The sequence below is a fragment of the Pinus tabuliformis genome, chromosome 1_2 (assembly GCF_031772625.1).
Source record: "Pinus tabuliformis cultivar Carrire ecotype Pingquan chromosome 1_2, CPIR1, whole genome shotgun sequence".
Taxonomy (NCBI): Eukaryota; Viridiplantae; Streptophyta; class Pinopsida; order Pinales; family Pinaceae; genus Pinus; species Pinus tabuliformis.
Window position 1 is genome coordinate 1,233,238,609 of NC_142298.1, and position 20,042 is coordinate 1,233,258,650.

Consider the following 20,042-nt stretch of genomic DNA (forward strand, 5'->3'; position numbering starts at 1 on the left):
AGTGCGAAAGCTAGAGCCAGAAAGCTGAGAGCTTCAGAGCCAGGGATAAAACAATGTCTAAACCCATTGTTTCTATGTAAAACAATGGAGTTGAGCCAAGAGTTTGTAAAAATAAATTAGACCATAATCCGAGAGAGCTTAGTTGAGTTGACTAGAGCTCACAAAGATGTAGCCCAAGAGTTTTGGGTGAACTCCTAATTAAATTTCTATCTTATGTGTGTTTGTTTTATTGCTATGTTGTTTACTATTATACATATGTTGTATCAGCATAACAACAGAATATTAAAAGCACATAAACAGTTTTAAACCACACATAAGCATACACCTTATTTTCAAGAACATATTTAATTCCACATTGGTTAATCATAAAGACTTGGGAATAAATAAGCTTTGGAAGTGGAAGAGGTCCTTGTAAGTTAGACAAGGAGCATAAGTGCCCCATTTTCAGATCAAGTGGTATTAGAGCCTGAGATTGGTTAACCTCACCTTCATAGAAGGTTATATCAGAATTCTTGATTGACGAAGCAAAGATTGCTTGTCCAGGAAGGGCAAGAAGGAAGAAGGGGTGAAGGCATTCTTCTATCCCAAAGGACCTCAAAGCAATCCTTGGAGCACAAGAGATTTTTTGCAGAAGGTTGTTGAATAAGCTCTTTATTAATCTTGTTTGAAGTTCTTTTGTTCATTGGCATAATGACAAATTCTACAAGTGAGTCCTCAAATTATTATTTCTTCATCACAAGACTCTTTGATGAAGACATGAAGTAACACTTGTCCACCATGATGGATATGGTGAGAGAAATGTATGAGGATGGAAGGAAGAGAAGTATACTTAGAGAGCAGTTGAATTCCATGAAGGAAGAGAAGCAATTGATTTCTGACAGACTGCAGGAAATGGAGAGGCAACTTCATATTGCAAATATGAACATAAAGAGGATGCATGAGATGGAGTCATGGATCTTTGTTGACAAAGAAGCCTTGGACAAGTATCAGCTTGAAGAAGAGTTAAACCATTCCAGTTTGTCTTCAAATTCCTCTAAGAATGATTATATTGGTTCTTTTGAAAATCATACCAAAGTCATAGGTTCCAAGATAATGTCTAAGATGAGCTATGAAGGAAAAGGCTTGGGTAGACATGCATAAGGTATTGTTGAGCCAATAATGATTGAGGAAAGGCCTAAGTATTTGGGTCTTGGCTATGGACAAGCTTATGGAGAGAGTTACAAAGCTACCATGAAGACCATTAAAACATCTCCAAGAAGGAGTTGCATTACAGAGTGTGAAGATTGTATTCAGGAGGAATGCAATAGCTTCAAACATCATGTGTAGGATGCAGGTGTTCATAAGCACAAACTTGAACCAGGTAGTTGGGGAGACTTCCACGGCCTTGAAGAGATTGATGGTGTTCCAAAGGGAGCCACTTCTTCATTTGTTTCAGCTCCTCATGAAGTCAATAAAGGTGAAAGAGAAAGGTATAAATCTGGTTCTAAACATTTTCCTTTTGATTGTGCAAAGCATGATAAATTTCCACATATGTATGGGAAAAGAATTGCATGTTCCTCTTGTGAGTTGGATAACCATACTGTTTCTAGGTGTTGGAAGAGAATGGCCACATATAGGAAACTTTTGAAGGAAAAGAAGCAAGAAGACAAAGGTCCATCGGACAAGGCAAATCATGCTGTCAAGAGGATACACATGCAGTGCACTTACTGCCATAAGCAAGGACATCTTGCTGCAAAATATTGGACACTGAATCCAACAATGATTCCACCAAAGTTGAAGAAAGTGGAAAGAGAATATGGCAGAAATGGAAAGGAAGATTGCATGAACAATGTGTCTTAGGGTGATTCACATGATGATGCTGATGTGCAGAAAAAGGTAGTACCTTTGAAAAGGATTGGTAAGGAACGATTAGAGTTCTTATCCAATTAAGATTGCATGTATATTGATGCATATACATTATATTTCATTTTATCTTCGAAAGTATAGTGTGCTTAAGTGAAAGTTGAAGTATGAAATGCATGCATGAGCAGGAGATGCATGAGCACAAAGAGGATGATAATTTCCTTGTTTTTGAACATGTATGTGTAATTAACTTGCAGGGTTGATTGCTTTGACATGCATGTGATGTGATATTGACTTGGGAGAAGTTAACTTGGTCTCCAAATGGAGATAATGATGAAGTGTTTCATCTTTTGTAAAATAGTCCTAATGGTCTTTTTCTACGTGCTTGACTTGAAGGGTAATTTGTTTAAAGGCATGTTTTGTGGGCTTGTTATCTAGTCCATGATTTGTATATAGATGTAAGACATGGAGGTGTTCACCAGAGGTGAAATCTGTTTCTTTTGTGGAAGCAGGAGTTTAGGCCATCCAGTTGTTGTGTGTATTTCTGTTGTTGTTAACAATTGTTGTTGACAGCTTTTCAAAAAGGTACAAATGAATGTTTTGTGGAGAAGATGTACTTCACATTTGTTTGAGCCACCTTGGATCAATGATTAAGGCAAAAGAGTTCAAATTACCTTCTATGACCATCTCAGCAGAGGTTCTGCAGGAAGGCAAGGAGGAAGACAGTTCTTCCAAGGAAGACCAGCCCATCCAAGAAGGGAAGTGGTAAGAGACTTTGGTTCAGGGGCACTATGCAAGGCAAGTGTGTGGAGACTAAAATAATAGGGTGTTGTTTCTCTCAGATACTACTCAAATTAGTATATCAGTCTTTTGGAGACCAAAAGTTCTTTTAGTGGGAAGGCGTGATCCAAGTGGATTTTGGATAGATTCCTAAGTCTAAGTGTTCCTCATGCAAGAAATACAAAAGTCCAAAGAATTTCCTGGAAATAGCGCCATGTAAGAGATATTTTCATTTTGAATCTATTACAGGTTGAATGGGATAAAATGGACTTAGGGTGCAGAAGTTATCGTAGAAAGAAGATGTCATTTCTTCCTTAGAAAAAGAGGCAAAATCCCCTAAAAATGGCAAAAAACCCTTATAAAGCGAAATCACAAGAGAAGAGTCAAAGAGGCGGAGTTAAGCGGAGGTGAAAGGAACTTTGATCTGCCGATCCGATCAATCAGGTTAGAGATAGGCCCGCTTGTGATATCGGGACCCTAGATCTAGCAATTGAGATCATGTGATTCATCGATCGTCGATGATCGGATCGGTGAATTGGCATCGACGATGCATAGAACCCCGGGCTGAGCAACATTAGGATCGCTGATATTTCCGATCAGTGATTGGAGATGCCCGATGTTGATAAAAAGGTTGGACCAGACGAATTTCATAAGCGTAGTTTATAAAATTTGAAATCCAGAAAAAGGGATTTTCCTGTGCATTTACGCATTTACGCTATATAACCAGAATACAAAGGAAAACACTCGAAAGCAATAAAACCAGACCCGAAGGGGAAATAAAGGAACGATTAATGAAATTTGGGTTCCGTAGGCAGAATTTCAGGTGGGCCTTAGGCGAAAAGCAGTTTTAGGCTGGCTTTGCCCAATCCCATACAGTGAATGACGCGTGGCTGGTGGAGGAGAGAGGAAAAATGCCTTTTCAAGCGGGTAACCTCCGTATACCTAAGCCGCCCAACAATGTATATGGACCGTTGGATCAGAGATCCCGCAAATCAACGGTGGAGATTGCGACTATAGCCAAAGGAGGACCTGAAATGATTATAGGGTGGATATGATAAGTTTTCAAATCCGATAGGGAGTTAGGGGTGATTGAATGGAATTCCACGTTTGAAAATCACGCCCGATAGTGTATCTTGCCAGAAATCTCTGTGTAAGTGAAATTTCTCTATTTTCGACTTATTCCGCGGAAAATGCGCCCAAACCCTTGTAACAGCTCCTAATCATCATTCCATGCTATAAGCAGTCATTTTTGGCTGATGATGAGGCATTTGAAAGTCACAAAGCCATATGGCCAGTTGAACATAAAACAGAGAGAAGCCACAGAGCCGCAGGGGAATGATTGAACGTAGGGAAATGAATGGGGAAGCCGAAAAGCTGGGAAATTCCCTCAAAGGAGACTAGAGAGCTCAATTGAGGAAAAGTTGAATGCTGAAAGAAGTTGCAAAGCTGAGAGAGAAGAGAGAGTGAAAACCTACTGCACAAAGAAGCAGAGGAAGCCTTTGGGGTCAGTTGGAGATCAAGTGAAAAGCAAGAGAGTTGAAGGTTGCAGAAATCCAAAGCCAGAGCCAAAGAAGCCAGAGCTGAAGAGACAAAGAAAGAGCCAAAGCTAGAGCCAGAGCCAAGAGCCAGAGCAAAGAGCTAGAGCCAAGAGCTAGAGCCAGAGTCAGAGCCAGAGCTAGAGCCGAGAGCTAGAGTGAGAGCCAGTTTGAAAGCTAGAGTTTAGAGCTAGGGAGAAAATGATGTCTAAACCCATTGTTTCTGTGTAAAACAATGGAGTTGAGCCAAGAGTTTGTAAAAAGAACTTAGACCATAATCCCAGAGATCTTAGTTGAGTTGACTAGAGCTCACAGAGACGTAGCCCAAGAGTTTTGGGTGAACTCCTAATTAAATTGCTATCTTATGTGTGTTTGTTTTATTGTTGTGTTGTTTACTATTATACATATGTTGTATCAACATAACAACAGAATATTAAAAGCACATAAACAATTCTAAAACAGGCATAAGGAGCCTAAGTGCCCCATTTTCAGATTGGTGGTATCAAAGCCTGGGATTGGTTAACCTCACCTTCAAAGAAGGTTATATCATAATTCTTGATTGACAGAGCAAAGGTTGCTTGTCTAAAAGGTGTTTAAACAGTCAGAGGTTGACAAACTGACTATTGTTTGAGTTTGTAGAGGTGAAGGGAAAGATATTGATAGCTCAGTCCAGGAACGGCAAGAAGGGAGAAGGGCTGAAGGCATTCTTGTATCCCAAAGAATCTCAAAGAAATCCTTGGAACACAAGAGGTTTGTTGCAGAAGGTTGTTGAATAAGCTCTTTATTAATCTTGTTTGAAGTTCTTTTTTTCATTGGCATAATGACAACTTCTACAAGTCAGTCCTCAAATTCCTATTTCTTCATCACAAGACTCTTTGATGAAGACATGAAGCAATACTTGTCCACCATGATGGATATGATGAGAGAAATGAATGCGGATGGAAGGAAGAGAAGCCTACTTAGAGAGCAGTTGAATTCCATGAAGGAAGAGAAGCAGTTACTTTCTGACAGACTATAGGAAATGGAGAGACAACTTCATATTGCAAATATGAACCTAAAGAGGATGCATGAGTTGGAGTCATGGCTCCTTGTTGCCAAAGAAGCCTTGGAAAAGTATCAGCTTGAAGAAGAGGTAAACCATTCGAGTTTGTCTTCAAATTCCTCTAAGAATGATTATATTGGTTCTTTTGAAAAACATACCAAAGGCATAGCTTCCAAGATAATGTCCAAGATGAGCTATGAAGGAAAAGGCTTGGGTAGAAATGCATAAGGTATTGTTGAGAAAATAATAATTGAGGAAAGGCCTAAGTAATTGGGTCTTGGCTATGGACAAGCTTATGGAGAGAGTTCCAAAGCTGCCATGAAGACCATTAAAATATCTCCAAGAAGGAGTTGCATTACAGAGTGTGAAGATTGTATTCAGGAGGAATGCAATAGCTTGAAACATCATTTGCAGGATGTAGGTGTTCAGAAGCACACACTTGAACCAAAGAGTTGGGGAGAATTCAATAGCCTTGAAGAGATTGATGGTGTTCCAAAGGGAGCCACTTATTCATTTGCTTCACCTCCTCATGAAGGCAATAAAGGTGAGAGAGAAAGGTATAAATCTGGTTCTAAACATTTTCCTTTTGATTGTGCAAAGCATGATAAATGTCCAAATATGTATGGGGAAAAATTGCATGTTCCTTTTGTCAGTTGGATAACCATAATGTTTCTAGGTGTTGGAAGAGAATGGCCACATACAAGAAACTTTTGAAGGAAAATAAGCAAGAAGACAAAGTTCCATTGGACAAGGCAAATCATGATATCAAGAGGATACACATGCAATGCACTTACTGCCATAACCAAGGACATCTTGTTGCAAAATGTTGGACACTGAATCTAACAATGCTTCCACCAAAGTTGAGGAAAGTGGAAAGATAAGATGGTAGAAATGGAAAGGAAGATTCCATGAACGATGTGTCTCAGGATGATTCACATGATGATGCTGATGTGCAGAAAAAGGTTGTACCTTTTAAAAGGATTGGTAAGGAATGGTTAGAGTTCTTATCCGATTAAGATTGCATGTATATTGATGCATCTACATTATATTTCATTTCAGCTTCAAAAGTACATTGCGCTTATGTGAAAGTTGAAGTATGAAATGCATGCATGAGCAGGAGATGCATGAACACATGGATGCTAACAATTTCCTTGTTTTTTAACATGTATGTGTAATTAACTTGTAGGGTTGATTGCTCTGACATGCATGTGATGTGATATTGAATTGGGAGAAGTTAACATGGTCTCCAAATGGAGATAATGATGAAGTGTTTCATCTTTTGTAAAAGAGTCCTAATGGTCTTTTTCTATGTGCTTGACTTGAAGGGTCATTTGTTTAAAGGCATGTTTTGCGGGCTTGTTATCTAGTCCTTGATTTGTATATAGATGTAAGACATGGAGGTGTTCACCAGAGGTGAAGTCTGTTTCTTTTGTGGAAGCATGAATTTAGGCCATCCAGTTGTTGTCTGTATTTCTGTTGTTGTTAACAATTGTTGTTGACAACTTTTCAAACAGGTACAAATGAAAGTTTTGTGGAGCAAATGTACTTCACATTGGATCAGCGAATCGGCATTGGCGATGCACAGAACACTGGGCTGAGCAACATTGCAATCGCTGATGTTGGAGATTGGTGATTGGTGACCCCCGATGCTGATAAAAAGGCTGGACCCGACGAAGTTCATAAGCACAGTTTATAAAATTTGAAATATGGAAAAAGAGATTTTCCTGTGTATTTACGCATTTCTGCTATATAACCAGAATACAAAGGAAAATGCCCGAAAGCGATAAAACCATACCCGAAGGGGAAATAAAGGCGTGATTAATGAAATTTCAGTTCCCTAGGTGGAATTTCGGGCGAGCCTTAGGTGGAAACCAGTTTTAGTCTGACTCTGCCCAATCTGATACAGTGAACGACGCGTGGCTGGTGGAGGAGAGAGGAAAACTACCTTTTCAGGCAGGTAACCTTCGTATACCTAAGCCACCCAAGATTGTATATGGACCATTGGATCAGAGATCCCGCAGATCAACGGTGGAGATTGTGATTGTAGCCAAAGGAAGACCTGAAACAATTATAGGGTGGATGCAATAAGCTTTCAAATTTTATAAAAAGGATTTTGTCGGATTTTTGAAGGTTTTCCCATGTATTTGGGATTTTTCACAATACACTAGTGCGATGCGATATGACACCTAATGGCAGACCCGATAGTAACCTTCATATACCTAAGCCGCCCAAGATTGTATTTGGACCATTGGATCAGAGATCCCGTAGATCAATGGTGTAGATTGTGATTGTAGCCAAAGGCAGACCTGAAACGATTATAGGGTGGACGCAATAAGTTTTCAAATTTGATAAAAAGGATTTTGTCGGATTTTTGAAGGTTTTCCTGTGTATTTGAAGATTTTGCACAATACACTAGTACAATGCGATATGACGCCTAATGGCAGACCCGATAGGGATTTACGGGTGATTGAATGGAATTTCATGTCAGAAAATCATGCCCAATAGGGTATTTTGCCAGAAATGTATGTGTAAGGGAATTTTCTCTATTTTCAGCTTATTCCCCGGAAAATGGCACCGAACCCTTGTAACAGCTCCTAATCATCATTCCACGCTATAGGCAGGCAGTTTTTGCTGATGATGAGGAATTTGAAAGCCACAAAGCGATATGGCTAGTCGAACAGACAACACAGAAAAGCCGCAGAGCCGCAGGGGAATGATTGAATGCAGGGAAATGAATGGGGAAGCCGAAAATCCAGGAAAATCCCTCAAAGGAGCCCAGAGAGCTCAATTGAGTAAAATTTGAATGCTAAAAGAAGTTGCAGAGCTGAGAGAGCGAAAACCTACTGCACAAAGCAACTGAGGGAGCCTTTGGGGTCAGTTGGAGATCAAGTGAAAATCCAGAGAGCTGAAGGTTGCAGAAAGCCAAAGCTAGAGCCAAAGAAGCCGGAGCTGAAGAGCCAGAGCTAGAGTAAGTGCCAGAGCTAGAGCCAAGAGCCAGAGCCACGAGCCAGATCCAAGAGCAAGAGTCAGAGTCAGAGCCAGAGCTAGAGCCGAGAGCTAGAGCTGAGAGCTAGAGTGAGAGACAGTGCAAATGATAGAGCCAGAAAGCTGAGAGCTTCGGAGACAAGGACAAAATGATGTCTAAACCCATTGTTTCTGTGTAAAACAGTGGAGTTGAGCCAAGAGTTTGTAAAATGAACTTAGACCATAATCCCAGAGAGCTTACTTGAGTTAACTAGAGCTCACAGAGACGTAGCCCAAGACTTTTGGGTGAACTCCTAATTAAATTTCTATCTTATGTGTGTTTGTTTTATCGTTGTGTTGTTTACAATTATACTTATGTTGTATTAGCATAACAACAGAATATTAAAAGCACATAAACAATGCTAAAACAAACATATGCATACACCTTATTTTCAACAACATATTTAATTCCGCATTGGTTAATCATAAAGACTTGGGAATAAATAAGCTTTGGAAGTGGGAGAGGTCCTTGTAAGTTAGACAAGGAGCCTAAGTGCCCCATTTTCAGATCAGATAGTATCAGAGCCTGATATTGGTTAAACTCACCTTTAAAGAAGGTTATATCAGAATTCTTGATTGACAGAGCAAAGATTGCTTATCTAAAAGGTGTTTAAACAGTCAGAGGTTGATTGTATGCTTGTTTGCAAACTGATTATTGTTTGAGTTTGCAAAGGTGAAGGGAAAGGTATTGATAGCTCAGTCCAGGAAGGGCAAGAAGGAAGAAGGGCTGAAGGCATTCTTCTATCCCAAAGGACCTCAAAGCAAACCTTGGAGCACAAGAGGTTTGTTGCAGAAGGTTGATGAATAAGCTCTTGATTAATCTTGTTTGAAGTTCTTTTGTTCATTGGCATAATGACAACTTCTACAAGTGAGTCCTCAAATTCTTATTTCTTCATCACAAGAATCTCTGATGAAGAAATGAAGCAAGGCTTGTCCACCATGATGGATATGGTGAGAAAAATGTATGAGGATGGAAGGAAGAGCAACATACTTAGAGAGTAGTTGAATTCCATGAAGGAAGAGAACCAGTTGCTTTCTGACAAACTGCAAGAAATGGAGAGGCAACTTCATATTGTAAATATGAACCTAAAGAGGATGCATGAGTTGGAGTCATGGCTCTTTGTTGCCAATGAAGCCTTGGACAAGTATCAGCTTGAAGAAGAGGTAAACCATTCCAGTTTGTCTTCAAATTCCTCCAAGAATGCTTATATTGGTTCTTTAGAAAAGCATACCAAAGGCATAGGTTCCTAGCTAGTGTCCAGGATGGGCTATGAATGAAAAGGCTTGGGTAGACATGCATAAGGTATTGTTGAGCTAATAATAATTGAGGAAAGGCCTAAGTATTTGGGTCTTGGCTATGGACAAGCTTATGGAGAGAGTTCCAAAGCTGCCATGAAGACCATTAAAACATCTCCAAGAAGGAGTTCCATTACAAAGTGTAAAGATTGTATTCAGGAGGAATGTTATAGCTTGAAACATCATTTGCAGGATGCAGGTGTTCAGAAGCACACACTTGAACCAGAAAGTTGGGGAGACTTCAACAACCTTGAAGAGATTGATGGTGTTCCAAAGGGAGCCACTTCTTCATTTGCTTCACCTCCTCATGAAGGCAAAATAACGGTGAAAGAGAAAGGTATAAATCTGGTTCTAAACATTTTCCTTTTGATTGTGCAAAGCATGATAAATTTCCACATATGTATGGGAAACGAATTGCATGTTCCTTTGTGGGTTGGATAAACATAATATTTCTAGGTGCTGGAAGAGAATCGCCACATACAGGAAACTTTTGAAGGAAAAGAAGCAAGAAGATAAGGGTCCATTGGATAAGGCAAATCATGTTGTCAAGAGGATATACATGCAGTGCACTTACTGCCATAAGAAAGGACATATTGCTGCAAAATGTTGGACACTGAATCCAACAACGCTTCCACCAAAGTTGAAGAAAGTGGAAAGAGAAGATGGCAGAAATGGAAAGGAAGATTCCATGAATGATGTGTCTCAAGATGATTCACATGATGATGTTGATGTGCAAACAAAGGTAGTACCTTTAAAAAGCATTGGTAGAGAACAATTATAGTTCTTATCCGATTAAGATTGAATGTATATTGATGCATCTACACTATATTTCATTTTAGCTTCGAAAGTACAGTGTGCTTAAGTGAAAGTTGAAGTATGAAATGCATGCATGAGCAGGAGATGCATGAACACAGGGATGCTGACAATTTCCTTGTTTTTTAACATGTATGTGTAATTAACTTGCAGGGTTGATTTCTTTGACATGCATGTGATGCGATATTGACTTGGGATAAGTTAACTTGGTCTCCAAATGTAGATAATGATGAAGTGTTTCATCTTTTGTAAAAGAGTCCTAATGGTCTTTTTCTACGTGGTTGACTTGAAGGGTCATTTTTTTAAAGGCATGTTTTGTGGGCTTTTTATCTAGTCCATGATTTGTATATAGATGTAAGACATGGAGGTGTTCACTAGAGCTTAAATCTGTTTCTTTTGTGGAAGCAGGAGTTTAGGCCACCCAGTTGTTGTCTGTATTTTTGTTGTTGTTAACAATTGTTGTTGACAACTTTTAAAACAGGTACAAATGAAAGTTTTGTGGAGCAGACGTATTTCACATTTGTTTGACCCACATTGGATCAATGATTAAGATAGAAGAGTTAAAATTACCTTATATGACCATCTCAGCAGAGGTTCTACAGGAAGGCAAGGAGGAAGACAGTTCTTCCTAGGAAGACCAGCCCATCCAGGAAGGGAAGTGGTAAGAGACTTTGATTCAGGGGCACTATCCAAGGCAAGTGTGTGGAGGCTGAAAGAATTGGGTGTTGTTACTCTCAGGTACTACTCAAATTAGTATATCAGTCTTTTGTAGACCAAAAGTTATTTTAATGGGAAGGATCCAAAATGGATTTTGGATAGATCCTAAGTCTAAGTGTTCCTCATACAGGAAAAATGAAAGTCCAAAGAATTTCCTGGAAATAGCCCCATGGAAGAGATCTTTTCATTACAAATATATTGCAAGTTGAAAGGGATAAAATGGACTTAGGGTGCAAAGGTTATCGCAGTGGTGAAGATGCCCTCTCTTCCTTAGAAAAGGAGGAAAAATCCCCTAGAAATGGCAAAAAACCCTTATAAAGTGAAAGCCAGAGCTAGAGCTAGATCCAGAGATAGAGCCAGAGCAAAGAGCCAGAGCCACGAGCCAGATCAAAGAGCTAGAGCCAGAGTCAAAGCCAGAGCTAGAGCCGAGATCTAGAGTGAGAGCTAGTGCGAAAGCTAGAGCCAGAAAGCCGAGAGCTTCAGAGCCAGGGATAAAACAATGTCTAAACCCATTGCTTCTGTGTAAAATAGTGGAGTTGAGCCAAGAGTTTGTAAAAATAACTTAGACCATGATTCTAGAGAGCTTACTTGAGTTCACTAGAGCTCACAGAGACGTAGCCCAAGAGTTTTGGGTGAACTCCTAATTAAATTGCTATCTTATGTGTGTTTGTTTTATTCCTATGTTGTTAACTATTATACATATGTTCTATCAACATAACAATAGAATATTAAAAGCACATAAACAGTTCTAAACTAGACATAAGAATACACCTTATTTTCAAGAACATATTTAATTCCGCATTGGTTAATCATAAAGACTTGGGAATAAATAAGCTTTGGAAGTGAGTGAGGTCCTTGTAAGTTAGACAAGGAGCCTAAGTGCCCCATTTTTAGATCAGGTGGTATCAGAGCCTGAGATTGGTTAACCTCACGTTCAAAGAAGGTTATATCAGAATTATTGATTGACACAGCAAAGATTGCTTGTCTAAAAGGTGTTCAAATAGTCAGAGGTTGATTGTATGCTTGTTTGCAAAAAGACTATTGTTTGAGTTTGCAGAGGTCAATGTAAAGGTATTGATAGCTTAGTCCAGGAAGGGAAAGAAGGAAGAAGGGTTGAAGGAATTCTTCTATCCCAAAGGACCTCAAAGCAATCCTTGGAGCATAAGAGGTTTGTTGCAGAAGGTTGTGGAAGAAGCTCTTTATTAATCTTGTTTGAAATTCTTTTGTTCATTGGCATAATGACAACTTCTACAAGTGAGTCCTAAAATTCTTATTTCTTCATCACAAGACTCTTTGATGAATACATGAAGCAAGACTTGTCCACCATGATGGATATGGTGAGAGAAATGTATGAGGATGGGAGGAAGAGCAGCATACTTAGAGAGCAGTTGAATTCCATGAAGGAAGAGAAGCAGTTGCTTTCTGACAGACTGCAGGAAATGGAGAGGCAACTTCATATTGCAAATATGAACCTAAAGAGGTTGCATGAGTTGGAGTCATGGTTCTTTGTTGCCAAAGAAGCCTTGGACAAGTATCAGCTTGAAGAAGAGGTAAACCATTCCAGTTTTTCTTCAAATTCCTCTAAGAATGCTTATATTGGTTCTTTTGAAAAACATATCAAAGGCATAGGTTCCAAGCTAATGTCCAAGATGGGCTATTAAGGAAAATGCTTGGGTAGACATGCATAAGGTATTCTTGAGCCAATAATAATTGAGGAAAGGCCTAAGTATTTGGGTCTTGGCTATGCACAAGCTTATGGAGAGAGTTCCAAAGCTACCATGAAGACCATTAAAACATCTCTAAGAAGGAGTCGCATTACAGAGTGTGAATATTGTAGTCAGGAGGAATGCAATACCTTGAAACATCATTTGTAGGATGTAGGTGTTCAGAAGCACACACTTGAACCAAGTAGTTGGGGAGACTTCAATAGCCTTGAAAAGATTGATGGTGTTCCAAAGGGAGACACTTCTTAATTTGTTTCACCTCCTCATGAAGGAAATAAAGGTGAAAGAGAAAGGTATAAATCTGGTTCTAAACATTTTCCTTTTGATTGTGCAAAGCATGATAAATTTCCACATATGTATGGGAAAAGAATTGCATGTTCCTTTTGTGAGTTGGATAACCATAATGTCTCTAGGTGTTGGAAGAGAATGGCCACATACAGGAAACTTTTGAAGGAAAAGAAGCAAGAAGACAAAGGTCCATCGGACAAGGCAAATCATGTTGTCAAGAGGATACACATGCATTGCACTTACTGCCATAAGCAAGGACATCTTGCTGCAAAATATTGGACACTGAATCCAACAATGATTCCACCAAAGTTGAAGAAAGTGGAAAGAGAATATGGCAGAAATGGAAAGGAAGATTGCATGAACAATGTGTCTTAGGGTGATTCACATGATGATGTTGATGTGCAGAAAAAGGTAGTACCTTTGAAAAGGATTGGTAAGGAACGATTAGAGTTCTTATCCAATTAAGATTGCATGTATATTGATGCATATACATTATATTTCATTTTATCTTCGAAAGTATAGTGTGCTTAAGTGAAAGTTGAAGTATGAAATGCATGCATGAGCAGGAGATGCATGAACACAAAGAGGATGATAATTTCCTTGTTTTTGAACATGTATGTGTAATTAACTTGCAGGGTTGATTGTTTTGACATGCATGTGATGTGATATTGACTTGGGCGAAGTTAACTTGGTCTCCAAATGGAGTTAATGATGAAGTGTTTCATCTTTTGTAAAATAGTCCTAATGGTCTTTTTCTACGTGCTTGACTTGAAGGGTCATTTGTTTAAAGGAATGTTTTGTGGGCTTGTTATCTAGTCCATGATTTGTATATAGATGTAAGACATGGAGGTGTTCACCAGAGGTGAAATCTGTTTCTTTTGTGGAAGTAGGAGTTTAGGCCATCCAGTTGTTGTGTGTATTTCTGTTGTTGTTAACAATTGTTGTTGACAGCTTTTCAAAAAGGTACAAATGAATGTTTTGTGGAGAAGATGTACTGCACATTTGTTTGAGCCACCTTGGATCAATGATTAAGGCAAAAGAGTTCAAATTACCTTCTATGACCATCTCAGCAGAGGTTCTGCAGGAAGGCAAGGAGGAAGACAGTTCTTCCAAGGAAGACCAGCCCATCCAAGAAGGGAAGTGGTAAGAGACTTTGGTTCAGGGGCACTATGCAACGCAAGTGTGTGGAGACTAAAATAATAGGGTGTTGTTGCTCTCAGGTACTACTCAAATTAGTATATCAGTCTTTTGGAGACCAAAAGTTCTTTTAGTGGGAAGGCGTGATCCAAGTGGATTTTGGATAGATTCCTAAGTCTAAGTGTTCCTCATGCAAGAAATACAAAAGTCCAAAGAATTTCCTGGAAATAGCCCCATGGAAGAGATATTTTCATTATGAATCTATTACAGGTTGAATGGGATAAAATGGACTTAGGGTGCAGAAGTTATCGTAGAAAGAAGATGTCGTTTCTTCCTTAGAAAAAGAGGCAAAATCCCCTAAAAATGGCAAAAAACCCTTATAAAGCGAAATCACAAGACAAGAGTCAAAGAGGCGGAGTTAAGCGGAGGTGAAAGGAACTTTGATCTGCCGATCCGATCAATCAGGTTAGAGATAGGCCCGATTGTGATATCGGGACCCTAGATCTAGCGATTGAGATCATGTGATTCATCGATCGTCGATGATCAGATCGGCGAATTGGCATCGACGATGCATAGAACCCCGGGCTGAGCAACATTAGGATCGCTGATATTTCCGATCAGTGATTGGAGATGCCCGATGTTGATAAAAAGGTTGGACCAGACGGATTTCATAAGCGTAGTTTATAAAATTTGAAATCCGGAAAAAGGGATTTTCCTGTGCATTTACGCATTTACGCTATATAACTAGAATACAAAGGAAAACACTCGAAAGCGATAAAACGAGACCCGAAGGGGAAATAAAGGAACGATTAATGAAATTTGGGTTCCGTAGGCAGAATTTCAGGTGGGCCTTAGGCGGAAAGCAGTTTTAGGCTGGCTTTGCCCAATCCCATACAGTGAATGACGCGTGGCTGGTGGAGGAGAGAGGAAAAATGCCTTTTCAGGCGGGTAACCTCCGTATACCTAAGCCGCCCAACAATGTATATGGACCGTTGGATCAGAGATCCCGCAAATCAACGGTGGAGATTGCGACTATAGCCAAAGGAGGACCTGAAATGATTATAGGGTGGATATGATAAGTTTTCAAATCCGATAGGGAGTTAGGGGTGATTGAATGGAATTCCACGTTTGAAAATCACGCCCGATAGTGTATCTTGCCAGAAATCTCTGTGTAAGTGAAATTTCTCTATTTTCGGCTTATTCCGCGGAAAATGCAACCAAACCCTTGTAACAGCTCCTAATCATCATTCCATGCTATAAGCGGTCATTTTTGGCTGATGATGAGGGATTTGAAAGTCACAAAGCCATATGGCCAGTTGAACATAAAACAGAGAGAAGCCACAGAGCCGCAGGGGAATGATTGAACGTAGGGAAATGAATGGGGAAGCCGAAAAGCTGGGAAATTCCCTCAAAGGAGACTAGAGAGATCAATAGGGGAAAAATTGAATGCTGAAAGAAGTTGCAAAGCTGAGAGAGCAGAGAGAGTGAAAACCTACTGCACAAAAAAGCAGAGGAAGCCTTTGGGGTCAGTTGGAGATCAAGTGAAAAGCAAGAGAGTTGAAGGTTGCAGAAATCCAAAGCCAGAGCCAAAGAAGCTAGAGCTGAAGAGACAAAGAAAGAGCCAAAGCTAGAGCCAGAGCCAAGAGCCAAAGCAAAGAGCTAGAGCCAAGAGCTAGAGCCAGAGTCAGAGCCAGAGCTAGAGCCGAGAGCTAGAGTGAGAGCCAGTTTGAAAGCTAGAGTTTAGAGCTAGGGAGAAAATGATGTCTAAACCCATTGTTTCTGTGTAAAATAGTGGAGTTGAGCCAAGAGTTTGTAAAAAGAACTTAGACCATAATCCCAGAGATCTTAGTTGAGTTGACTAGAGCTCACAGAGACGTAGCCCAAGAGTTTTGGGTGAACTCCTAATTAAATTGCTATCTTATGGGTGTTTGTTTTATTGTTGTGTTGTTTACTATTATACATATGTTGTATCAGCATAACAACAGAATATTAAAAGCACATAAACAATTCTAAAACAGACATAAGGAGCCTAAGTGCCCCATTTTCAGATTGGTGGTATCAAAGCCTGGGATTGGTTAACCTCACCTTCAAAGAAGGTTATATCAGAATTCTTGATTGACAGAGCAAAGGTTGCTTGTCTAAAAGGTGTTTAAACAGTCAGAGGTTGACAAACTGACTATTGTTTGAGTTTGCAGAGGTGAAGGGAAAGATATTGATAGCTCAGTCCAGGAAAGGCAAGAAGGGAGAAGGGCTGAAGGCATTCTTGTATCCCAAAGAATCTCAAAGAAATCCTTGGAACACAAGAGGTTTGTTGCAGAAGGTTGTTGAATAAGCTCTTTATTAATCTTGTTTGAAGTTCTTTTTTTCATTGGCATAATGACAACTTCAACAAGTGAGTCCTCAAATTCCTATTTCTTCATCACAAGACTCTTTGATGAAGACATGAAGCAATACTTGTCCACCATGATGGATATGATGAGAGAAATGAATGCGGATGGAAGGAAGAGAAGCATACTTAGAGAGAAGTTGAATTCCATGAAGGAAGAGAAGCAGTTACTTTCTGACAGACTATAGGAAATGGAGAGACAACTTCATATTGCAAATATGAACCTAAAGAGGATGCATGAGTTGGAGTCATGGCTCCTTGTTGCCAAAGAAGCCTTGGAAAAGTATCAGCTTGAAGAAGAGGTAAACCATTCGAGTTTGTCTTCAAGTTCCTCTAAGAATGATTATATTGGTTCTTTTGAAAAACATACCAAAGGCATAGCTTCCAAGCTAATGTCCAAGATGGGCTATGAAGGAAAAGGCTTGGGTAGAAATGCATAAGGTATTGTTGATAAAATAATAATTGAGGAAAGGCCTAAGTAATTGCGTCTTGGCTATGGACAAGCTTATGGAGAGAGTTCCAAAGCTGCCATGAAGACCATTAAAACATCTCCAAGAAAGAGTTGCATTACAGAGTGTGAAGATTGTATTCAGGAGGAATGCAATAGCTTGAAACATCATTTTCACGATGTAGGTGTTCAGAAGCACACACTTGAACCAAAGAGTTGGGGAGAATTCAATAGCCTTGAAGAGATTGATGGTGTTCCAAAGGGAGCCACTTATTCATTTGCTTCACCTCCTCATGAAGGCAATAAAGGTGAGAGAGAAAGGTATAAATCTGGTTCTAAACATTTTCCTTTTGATTGTGCAAAGCATGATAAATGTCCAAATATGTATGCGGAAAAATTGCATGTTCCTTTTGTCGGTTGGATAACCATAATGTTTCTAGGTGTTGGAAGAGAATGGCCACATACAAGAAACTTTTGAAGGAAAATAAGCAAGAAGACAAAGTTCCATTGGACAAGGCAAATCATGATATCAAGAGGATACACATGCAATGCACTTACTGCCATAACCAAGGACATCTTGTTGCAAAATGTTGGACACTGAATCTAACAATGCTTCCACCAAAGTTGAGGAAAGTGGAAAGATAAGATTGTAGAAATGGAAAGGAAGATTCCATGAACGATGTGTCTCAGGATGATTCACAAGATGATGCTGATGTGCAGACAAAGGTTGTACCTTTTAAAAGGATTGGTAAGGAATGGTTAGAGTTCTTATCCGATTAAGATTGCATCTATATTGATGCATCTACATTATATTTCATTTCAGCTTCAAAAGTACAATGCGCTTATGTGAAAGTTGAAGTATGAAATGCATGCATGAGCAGGAGATGCATGAACACATGGATGCTAACAATTTCCTTGTTTTTTAACATGTATGTGTAATTAACTTGTAGGGTTGATTGCTCTGACATGCATGTGATGTGATATTGAATTGGGAGAAGTTAACATGGTCTCCAAATGGAGATAATGATGAAGTGTTTCATCTTTTGTAAAAGAGTCCTAATGGTCTTTTTCTATGTGCTTGACTTGAAGGGTCATTTGTTTAAAGGCATGTTTTGCGGGCTTGTTATCTAGTCCATGATTTGTATATAGATGTAAGACATGGAGGTGTTCACCAGAGGTGAAGTCTGTTTCTTTTGTGGAAGCAGGAATTTAGGCCATCCAGTTGTTGTCTGTATTTCTGTTGTTGTTAACAATTGTTGTTGACAACTTTTCAAACAGGTACAAATGAAAGTTTTGTGGAGCAAATGTACTTCACATTGGATCAGCGAATCGGCATTGGCGATGCACAGAACACTGGGATGAGCAACATTGCAATCGCTGATGTTGGAGATTGGTGATTGGTGACCCCCGATGCTGATAAAAAGGCTGGACCCGACGAAGTTCATAAGCACAGTTTATAAAATTTGAAATACGGAAAAAGATATTTTCCTGTGTATTTACGCATTTCTGCTATATAACCAGAATACAAAGGAAAATGCTCGAAAGCGATAAAACCATACCCGAAGGGGAAATAAAGGCGTGATTAATGAAATTTGAGTTCCCTAGGTGGAATTTCGGGCGGGCGTTAGGTGGAAACCAGTTTTAGTCTGACTCTGCCCAATCTGATACAGTGAACGACGCGTGGCTGGTGGAGGAGAGAGGAAAACTACCTTTTCAGGCAGGTAACCTTCGTATACCTAAGCCGCCCAAGATTGTATATGGACCATTGGATCAGAGATCCCGCAGATCAACGGTGGAGATTGTGATTGTAGCCAAAGGCAGACCTGAAACAATTATAGGGTGGATGCAATAAGCTTTCAAATTTTATAAAAAGGATTTTGTCGGATTTTTGAAGGTTTTCCCATGTATTTGGGATTTTTCACAATACACTAGTGCGATGCGATATGACACCTAATGGTAGACCTGATAGTAACCTTCGTATACCTAAGCTGCCCAAGATTGTATTTGGACCATTGGATCAGAGATCCCGTAGATCAATGGTGTAGATTGTGATTGTAGCCAAAGGCAGACCTGAAACGATTATAGGGTGGACGCAATAAGTTTTCAAATTTGATAAAAAGGATTTTGTCGGATTTTTGAAGGTTTTCCTGTGTATTTGAGATTTTGCACAATACACTAGTACGATGCGATATGACGCCTAATGGCAGACCCGATAGGGATTTACAGGTGATTGAATGGAATTTCATGTTAGAAAATCACGCCCAATAGGGTATTTTGCCAGAAATGTATGTGTAAGGGAATTTTCTCTATTTTCAGCTTATTCCCCGGAAAATGGCACCGAACCCTTGTAACAGCTCCTAATCATCATTCCACACTATAGGCAGGCATTTTTGGCTGATGATGAGGAATTTGAAAGCCACAAAGCGATATGGCTAGTCGAACAGACAACACAGAAAAGCCGCAGAGCCGCAGGGGAATGATTGAATGCAGGGGAATGATTGAATGCAGGGAAATGAATGGGGAAGCCGAAAATCCAAGAAAATCCCTCAAAGGAGCCCAGAGAGCTCAATTGAGTAAAAGTTGAATGCTAAAAGAAGTTGCAGAGCTGAGAGAGCGAAAACCTACTGCACAAAGCAACTGAGGGAGCCTTTGGGGTCAATTGGAGATCAAGTGAAAATCCAGAGAGCTGAAGGTTGCAGAAAGCCAAAGCTAGAGCCAAAGAAGCCGGAGCTGAAGAGCCAGAGCTAGAGTAAGTGCCAGAGCTAGAGCCAAGAGACAGAGCCATGAGCCAGATCCAAGAGCAAGAGCCAGAGTCAGAGCCAGAGCTAGAGCCGAGAGCTAGAGCTGAGAGCTAGAGTGAGAGACAGTGCAAATGATAGAGCCAGAAAGCTGAGAGCTTCGGAGACAAGGATAAAATGATGTCTAAACCCATTGTTTCTGTGTAAAACAGTGGAGTTGAGCCAAAAGTTTGTAAAACGAACTTAGACCATAATCCCAGAGAGCTTACTTG